Raw genomic sequence first — 10,635 nt, forward strand, 5'->3', positions numbered from 1 at the left:
TTTTCATCAAACAACACTTGGAAGCCTCTTCCAGCATTCACTAACAACAATGAAAACATGTAGAGAGCAGCTCCATTGGCAACCTGTGTCCTTTGTTTCTTCAGTTGTATATCAGATGTCCAAAGTGCATTTATTGTTAAATTTTTGTTTTATGCAGTTTTTTGTGTTTTAATTAAAGAGTCCAAGAGGGTGATAAGCCAATGGCCTCCCCACAATGGTAACACTGGTTCCTGTCAGATCACCAAAGTTAAGTCCTGTCGGGCTTGGCTAGCAGCTGTTTGGATGGGTGTCTAGTCTACTGAGTGCTGTTGGCAAGCAGGGTGCACTCAGCCTTTGTGAGGCAAATTGAGGAGCAACTTGACTGAGAAGTAGCAGCTCCAGTCTCGTAAACTGCCAACAGCCAGGAGAGCAGTGTGCTGACTACATAACCCTCCACATCCACAGGCAGTGACGCCATAGGCTTAAGATGACACAGTGGTCTGTCAGTACCAATGGGCCGTCTGAGGCCTGTTTGGATGGGGTTTGGTTAAGTTTTAGAAATGGGTGATAAATGAAAAAAGCTTGTAGTTACTATGGATCAGAAACTATGTGGTGTTATGCAACTCTTTTAAACCCTAAAATTCATAAGTTTCATATTTTTTGTTAGGCCTCACTTTTCACACTTTTCACTCATGTGTAATCATACTTAACAATACAGACCATTTACCATTTCCTGTAATAATTTTTGAAGGGTTCACTATGGTATGCACAGCATGAGTGTTGAGTCCACCTGATGACTAATGATCCTGAACACTGCTTGTGAATGGTGGGGGTAAGTGACAACAGTGCTGCAGAAATTGGAGCAACTATTTTGGATTGACAACATTGTAGGCTGCACATGTGTCCCCAAATCTGCCATCTTCATTGCCATCTTGGATTCTATCATCATTACAAGTCTGACAAACATGCAGGCTGGGCCAGTATCCTCAGAACCATCATCTTGTATATGACAAGTGGCCATCTCAAGTTGTGAACTTGGAACACATTAAATTTGAGAAACATGCAGGATATGTGAGCTATACTTGAGAGCTTTTAACAGGTCCTGCAACCTTAACATAAATCTTGTTCTTGAGAAAGTGTGTTTCTACAATGTCACAATCCTGGCAATGGAAAGTCACCAAAGGGTGTGACTAGGAGTTACTCAATTCATGAACACAGTGTTTGTTCCAAATGGTGGGTAGTGACTGTCAACACTCAAATTGTACAATAAAGGTATCTAAGGCATTCCAATCAGTTTACATTTACATGTCTGCATTATCAGGACATCAAATTCCCATACATCATATCACAAATTTTCTCATGCATCATCATGTAACTGGAAAGTTTCAAAAATTTACCTTATATATTGCCACGTTGCAGTAAAATTGTGACAAATTACCCTTTGTTAGAGCAAAATTGTAACAAAATACCCCATATTACAGCAAAAATTGTAACCAAATGTTGCTATTAGAGTGTAATGGTAACAAATTGTCCTATGTTACAGTAAAAATTATAATAAAATGCCCAAGTTGCAGTGAAATTGTGGCAAAATGCCTGGTTGCAGTAAAATTATAACAGAATGTCCCTATAACACTGAAACTAAGAAAATGCACCTGTTACAGTGAAATTGTAACAAATTAGTCCATGTTATACCAATATGCTCCAAAAGCTGTTGTATGCTTGATGCAGTTCCTGTCACAATGCTTTTGTTGACACAATTCCATTCTACAGCAATATATTAAGTCTAGCCATCACCTGATGATCTTCTTTAACTAAATTTAGTTATTCTTCCTGTATTACATTTAGCATATGAAGTTTCACCAGTCTTATAAGCTGCCACAACACTAAATACTGTATCTCTATACACCTCTAGTAGATTTGCCTTCATTCAAAGTCTGTTAGGTCCGATAGTGCGGATTATTAACACTGTCATACTGGTAGGATATACACTGACTCCTACATGAGCAAATTTCTTTCTAACAGGCAGTCAGAAATTACACTCTGGAGGAAAGGTTATCCGAATCTGCAGAAAAAATTAATATTTGGGTCAACATTTGTAAAACTAAAATTCTTTCTCTAAAACCCCACCCTATGGGGAGAGAGTGAGGGTTTTTAGTTTTAGCGTATCAAAATTTAAGAAGTAAATAAGCATTTTTTATTTTGTCCATAACTATTTTCCACACAAAATTGAGAACATGGATTTTCTTGAATTACAGCGCCAACTACCAAGAATCAAAACAAATGCTTAAGCAAAATGTACATAGCTTTTTATGTAGAATCTGATTCTGCAATAAAAATTAGGGTTCGTATTTGAAATTTTAAAGTTGCCTCCCACCCCATGCCCAGGGGGCTGGGGTGGCGGACTAATTTTGGCACCAGCAGATGTCCCCCTCGAAAATTATCAACTTTGGGTTCTACACATTTTTTCGTGTGAAGCTTATTTTTCGAGTTATTCTGGTTTGCCAGCTTAAAATTTACACCCAGTGTATATAGGGTGTATCATAATTGATGGAGTAAACGCATACAGTTGAAAGTACATGATACTAGAAGCAAAAAAGTCTCAGTAAACACAGGCTCGAAAATGTATACCTTAAGAGCTACAAGAGCTACAGTATCTTCGATACTGTGAAACGAATCTCTTCTACTACAAGTTCTTTGCTTTCCATATTTTGGGAACTGGTAGTATGGACCAAAATAAGAAAAAAGTCCAGTAATAATGTGCTCTAAAATGCATTCCTTAAGAGCTATGAGCACCTGTTCATCTTTGCTACTTCAAAAAATAATAATCAAGTGCTCGTAACTTTTGCGGTATGCGTTTTAGAGCACATGTTTGCTAGACATTTTTTCTTAATTTGGGCCATACTACCACTTCCCAAAATATGGAAAGCAAAGACCTTGCAGTAGAAGAGATTTGTTTCACAGTATCGAAGATTAAAAAATGCTCGTAGCTCTTAAGGCACACATTTTCGACCCTATATTTACTGAGAATTTTTTGCATATAGTGTTGTGTACTTTCAACTGTTTGTTTTTACGCCATTAATTATCATTCACCCTATATATATTCATAGTTTTGTGAGTACTCTGTCTAATGATATAAAATACTACAGCAATTACAGAGAAAAAGAAATAAAACAACATAAATTTGTGGTAAACTTCCCTATATTTGTGCCTTACACTGTGTACAAGCATTTTGGAACTTGGAGTCACACGCAGTCGCAACATCTTTCTTCCTTTCTGATGTTCACATTCCTTCACTCAACATGGTTTTGTGAGAGCTGCGTTGGTACTCTTCCAGAGAATCAAATTTATGTTCCCCTAGCATTTCTGCTACACATTGGTGTGAGGGGAAGGAGCATTATCAAGCTGTTAAGATTCTAGCAGTACATCCGTGAATTCGATGCCCATCGTAATACCTTCTTGATAATGGGTCCAAACACTTGAAAAATACTCCAGAATTGGTGGCATTAGTGGATAGTACATATTTTACATGATCGTTCCATTTAATAGTATTACCTATACATTTTGTATCATGTTCACCGCTAATATTGTAATTAGATACTGTCACGATCTTCTTCTGTATTTTAATCATTTTCATACAGTTCACATTAGCATCTTTCATAATATTTGCACAGGAAATTTTGTGTTCAGTTTTATTCAGTTTCTTATGATTGTCCAATGATTATATGAAAGTTATTCGCAAAGTACAGTGCGATTTGTTATACAACGTAAACAATCACCGATTTTTCAAAAAACTGTTTTCATTTAATTCCTCACACGTTTCTATATTGTCCTACAGAGTTGCCATATTTGGTTAAACATTTGCCATAACATTCTACAAGTTGTTGTATCCCTAAGTCATAGATATCTGCCACCACTACGGATAAACAGTCTTTAATGGCTTCTTTCAGAGATAATTTCATGCAATGTTGTTCTACCCACACTCGGAAATTCCGATGTTTAAGATGAAATTATGAATCTCTGGTTGTCACCCATATTTTCATTCATGGCTTTGACCTAATTTTTGAGGTCGCTGATGGTTGGCCTGGTTATGGTTCGTTACGGACATTTTCCCATCTGTCCTTGAAAGCTCTTGCCCATTTACACACTTTGCTGTCACTCGTCACATTCAAGCTATACACCACAAATATCTGTCGCTGAATTTCCGCTGCTGCAACATTCCTTGCGGTCAAAAACCGAATGACAGATCATATTTCACAGTCGGTGAGCTAACTAATTGTTTTAAGTATTTTGAACTGACACTATACACAGCACACTGCGACAACACCAATGCAAATGGCTTGGTTTGACGAGTAAGGTATGCTGGCTGTCGGTGTGCATGCACATTTCAATGTTTCCATGGCATTCGATTAGCTTGAGCAATTCGGACCTTACATTCTGAATAACCCTTGTACTTTTGTCTACACAACAGCATCATCACTGAACAGTCATGTAGTTCTGCTGATCCTATCTGCTGAACTATTTATACGAGGGCTATCCACAAAGTATATTACGTTTTCGTTTGTGTCCGTTAGGGGCGGGGCTAGCGTGGCCATCTCGGTGTCATGGCATTCCGCCGCTCAGTCGGCATCCTGCCGTGCTAGTGAGAGGTTCGTGCTGTACTCCGTTGAGTTACTGTGACAGTTTCAAATGTCAGCGTTAATTGAAAATGCCGCGTGCTGTAATAAGGTTGCTGACTGCAAAAAACTGTACACCAATAGAAATCTATCGGCAGCTTTGTGAAGTGTATGGGGACAACATAATCACTGAAGGTGGAGTGTGTCAATGGGTCATAAAATTTAAAAATGGCCGAACTAACGTTCACGACGAAGAGCGAAGTGGAAGACTCAGCATAGTGAATGCCAAACTTGTCGAAAAAGTCGATGCCCTGGTCCGTGAAAACCGTAATTTCACAATAACGGAACTCTCTATGAGTTTTCCACAAATTTCACGAAGTTTGTTGCACGAAATCATTACCGAAAAGCTTGGTTACCACAAGTTTTGTGCAAGATGGATACCAAAAATCTTGACAGAGATTCACAAAAATCAGCGAATGGCTGCAGCGTTAACGTTTTTGGACGCTTACGAGAAAGATGGCGACTCATTACTCGATCGCATCGTTACTGGTGACGAAACATGTGTTAAGCATGTGAACTGCGAGACAACATTGCAGTCAATGCAGTGGGGTCACACAAATTCCCCCCCAAAACTCAAGAAATGCATGCAGACAATGTCGGCAAGGAAGGTGATGGCGACCGTCTTTTGGGACAGAAAAGGTGTGATTTTTGTGGATTTTCTGGAAAGAGGCACTACAATAAACTCTCAAAGGTATTGCCAAACTCTGCACAACTTCAGAAGAGCAATACAAAACAAGCGCAGGGGAAAGTTGGGCTCAAAGGTCTTGCAGATTCACGACAACACCCAGGCCCACACGGCAAATGCCACTCGTGAAGTTCTCGAATCTTTTAAGTGGGAGTTGTTTCCTCATCCGCCGTACAGTCTCGACCTGGCACCGAGCGACTTCTATTTATTCCCAGCAATGAAGAAGTAGTTGGCAGCGTTTTGATGATGACACACAGGTTCAAGAAGAGGTAACCACGTGGTTGAAGGCGCAGGCGGCCGAATTTTACGACGAAGGAATTTCCAAGCACGTCCATCGCTATGATATGTGCCTTAATTTAAATGGCAACTATGTAGAAAAGTAGTATTTAAGTGTGGCTTTCATCTGTATATAATAAAAAAATTTCCAATACGTTATTTATTTTTAATTCCAAAACGTAATGTACTTTGTGGATAGCCCTTGTATGTACTGATACGTGGGACACTTGTCATCCAGTAAAATACATTCTGTTCCATTAGTTAAATATTCCTTGATCAGAGACTTAAAATATGTGAAACAGGGTGGTTTTAGAATTACTCGAACTCATTCCACACACTGCACACATGAGGCCAATAGCATTTGGGTGCTTCTGACAACCCCATTACAGTTTTTCAGGCTTACGTAAAGTTTACCCGGTAAGATCGCATTTTCCTGATATGTGTGGGAACTGTTCTCATGTCTATAATGGTAGCATACGACAGCTAGCTCCCACAGCCGTGAGATAGGATTCAGTACACTCCTGAAATAGTGCATTTGAACGTTGCCTCACTCCTGACTATGGAAATAGTCATAACAGGCTGTGACTAAGTGTTAGTCAACATGTGAGTGTGGTGTGCATTTCATCGATCAGTGGTGACTGTGATGTAGCCCAGTGAAAACTGTATAACATTTACTGTGTTGACTTCTAAGATGCATCCACTGGGATTATAATACAGTATTCCGCATTGAGCATGTGGAAAAACGTTTACAGCATTTAAAACTGAAGGAATAACTATACTTAATGACCATTTATTAGTTAAAATGGAAAACGTACCTGTAACCTACGTTGAAACCGGTAAGACAGTAGCTAACACTACCTACGATTCGGTAACCATCTTCCTGATTTTTTAAAGTGCACTGATATGCCTATCCCCTCACTAAAGCAAGTGTGAAATATATCATTTCTCTCACACATATGGTACACTTGCAAGCTACTCGGACAGCAATCTAGTCTTTCATTTAAATTTATATGAAGAACCGCAAAAAGATGAAATGCTGACCTGCACATTATATTGCTGGCTGCTTATAAAAAGGATGACTGGAGTTAAGATACTGGCTACATCAACATTGTTAGACACACAGCACTAGCTCACACTGATGAAGATGTAAACCAGTATTGACCTACACTTGGATCTTCAAAGTATGTTTACCAGCCACACCTACAGGTTCCTCAGCTACCACCAAAGTCACATGACTACAAGCACCAATACACATATACACATGTCTGCCATAATTGGGAAGTCAGTTCTGGGAGTCAAGTGCAATTTTTTGACAAGAGCAGTTGGGCTGGATAATTCAAAAGAATGTGATGTAGTGTTAAGAAAAAAATGGTTCAAATAGCTCTGAGCACTATAGCACTTAACTTCTCAGGTCATCAGTCCCCTTGAACTTAGAACTACTTAAACCTAACTAACCTAAGGACATCACACACATCCTTTTCTGAGGCAGGATTCGAACATGCTACCATAGTGGTCGCACGGTTCCAGACTGTAGCGCCTAGAACCATAGTGTTAAGATGTGTACCAATATTTCAAAGAACCATAAGTTGCTATGGTAGTAAAGTAGAAACAATCTAAAGAATACAGAAACATAAACATCTGCAACATGCAAATAGACAAAAATGTTCTTCATGTTTCCCGTCTTAACAGATTTGCACACACATTCAGACAACTGGTTAATGTACTCAGTATAAGGTGTGACCACCTCTGGAAGCAATACATGCATAATAACGCTGGGGCATGCTGTGAATAATGCCATCAATCTCATGTTGATACAATAACGCATGTTCTTTCTGTACAGCTGCTCGCAAGCCTTGGAGAGTGGTTGGTGGAAGCCGACGTGATGTATCCCATCTCCCAATGCATTCTAGACATGCTCTATCGCATTCAAATAGGGAGAGTGTGCGTGCCATACCATGGGTGCCATATCTTCCATTTCCAAGAAAACATCAACGATCCGTGCTCTATGAGGTCGACCGTTATCGTCCGAAGTCTGGGTGCATAGCAACTCGCAACAACCACACATGAGGTCCCAAGATCTTATCACGATACTTGACAGCAGTTAAACATTGCTGAGCCACCTGTACAACTTCCTGAAGAGGTGTCATTGTGGTTAACATAATGCCTGTCCACGCCATTAAGGATCCTCCTCGATGTTGGTCCTTTTCCATAGTGTTTGCGTCCCGAAATCGAGTTCCACATTCCTTCCATATGCGAATTGATCTAGAATCACTCTCCAGACCATATCAGGACTCATCTGTGAAAAGAACATTGGCTCACTGTTCGATTGTCCAGGTGACATGTTAATGACTCCACACTAGACGTTCTCTTCTGTGAAGAGGCGTCAGAGATACACATATGGAAGGTCTCTAAGAATGAATACCACTCTGCTGAAGCGATCTGTACACCGTTTGCCTCGATACAACATGTCCAGTGGATGCTACAGGGACAGATTCCAGTTGCCATGCAGTACTAAGGCGATACCGTTGTGCCCTTACAGCCGGTCGTCTCTTTCTGATGCCACAAATGGTCGACCCTGCCCTGGTCTTTGGGATACAGGTTTGGTCAATATAAACTGTTGCCACATTCGAAAAACAACAGAACGATTCACATTAAGCCATCAGGCCACATCAGTTTGTGACTGTCCTGTTTCCATTCTTTCTATGGCCCTTCACTGCAGAGAGTCTGGTAGGCGTCTTCTCTCTGTCATACTGCACTGTCTGTGACTGTGTACACAGCAAATGTGGTTCAGGTACTACTTGGCAAATGCTGTCTCGTTTGGTAAGCCTCCTGATGGCATCGCTGGCGTGGTTGTCAGTTGACCAGGATGCACTCTCAGTGCAGAACGCGATCGTACAGACATCTGTTGACAGTTTTTATGTTTATATCATGAATTAGACGCAGATCGGGTAAATAGCATCTGCTGATTTAATTTTTGACACCTGTGTATACTGTGTATAGTAAATTATTTGAATTGGAGACTTCAATTTCTAGGTTTCTGAGGGAATTTGTCGTATAAAGAAATTTGTCTGCATCACCATCTGAACTGAGCTCTCACTGCAACATCCTCTCCAAGCAGGAATATCTGCACTGGTGACCATTAACAAGGCTCCAGAAGCCAGGCGCATGCCTCATTGGCGGTGGGGGAGAGGGTAAGGAATCAAAGCTATGTGATGGCTGGGAAATCTGTTGGTGCAAGTCCCGCACCGTGGACCTGCAGTTGGCTTTAGGAAGACGAACAGCGTGCACTGCAATGTTGGCAGCGGCTGGCTACATGTCTGGTATCTATGCAGTGTGCTCATGTCTGTGAACAATGTTGGTGAGCATGCACCATGTTTTTATAGTGTGTAAAGTGGTGGCTTAGGGGTTTCAACGTTAAATAATGCACCTTTAACCCCTGTCCATGTTTACACAACAGGTCTGACCTAACTGCAGTTGCTAGATATGTCTCAATGTATACACAAGATGCTGCTTCATTTTAAGCAATGTTCAATGTTATAAGTTTTTAAATAAATACTCCAGAAGTAGATGGAAATTGGGACCACCGCCCCAACAGGGAGCGGATCCCGCTATTTCGATCTACTACTGCCAAAAGCTTTACCCCACAACCATCATCAATCAAATAAATAAATTTATCTGAATTTAATGAGCAAAACTAAATAAAAACAAACTTACTATAAATTTTTAAGTGAATAAAAATTTAATAATATCTCGCACACAAAAAATTAAAGCTTTATGAAATACTTTTTTAAAAATCTAATAACAAATTTTTTTATTTCCTCATTGTTAAATTTTATAATTTTTGGTTTTTATTTCTCTTATCTTTTAAAATCTAATAAAAACTTTTCATTGTAAATTATAAGATATCTTGTATTCAACTTGTTTTTCGATTTTTAAGAATCCAGTGAATTATAACAAATAAAATATGACTAACATGTGGGACAAATTTATATTTGACAAAAATATTTTTGTTGAAAGAAACAAAAACCAAGACAGCAACAAGTTAAACGTAATGTTTGCAAATATTATTTTAAGCCACCTTCAGGTGCAGTTCATTTGAAAAGTGGAAAACATAGTGATGGAACTGAAAGTTTTATAGGGGTTTATTGTCAAGAATATTACCTATGGGAACTTCATAATTATAAGAAAACAGATATAGATGTTTGGCAAGAAACTGAAAAATACGAATTTCAGCATTTATATGACTGTAAAAAACTAGATTATTATAAAGAAAGAAATACAGAAATTTTGAAGGAAATTAAAAAATCAAGCCCTCCCTTATCTATGACTGCAAGAAATATAGCATATTATGAGGTAACAGACTCAAGAAGGAATTATAAATTTTATATTTCACTAAAAATATTAATAGATTACATTTTTGGTTACATATTAGGCTTACAAATTACCCTTTCAGTCCCCAAAGAATATGAATCTCAATATTTTATCTATGACTGCAAGAGATATGGTGTAGAATTATGAAATTTATAAGTTACCAAAAATCTTAATCAAAATTTTCAATTAATATGCTATGTTGAGCAACATAAGGTAAATTCTGTTTTCAAAAAAAATTATATAGGGAAACTATTGTTAGGAAAGTTATCGTTAAAAGTAGCACACAATTTCATAGTTGACTTAGGATTTGCCACAGTATTTTTTCTTCCAGCATGTTTATAACATAAATTCCATAATTTGTGATGAAATTATATAAATTTATGTCAATATCTCCTTTAAATTGTGTTACTCGTTTAAAATTGTGAAATGAATCATAAGCTTTTAAAAAATTATTTTGTGGATCTAAATTCCACATTTCTTGGGGAAAAATTTTTCTCTTCCATTTTTTAATAGATATTGTGTAATTTAACAACACGATATCAATTGATTGATTATTTTTTCTTTTTGTTTGGAAAACAACAAAAATAAAATAAGGTATATCAAATGTTACTGAATTATAATGATTAGTTACATATATCTCAAAATATTTTT

The sequence above is a fragment of the Schistocerca americana genome, chromosome X, assembly GCF_021461395.2.
Source record: "Schistocerca americana isolate TAMUIC-IGC-003095 chromosome X, iqSchAmer2.1, whole genome shotgun sequence".
Classification (NCBI taxonomy): domain Eukaryota; kingdom Metazoa; phylum Arthropoda; class Insecta; order Orthoptera; family Acrididae; genus Schistocerca; species Schistocerca americana.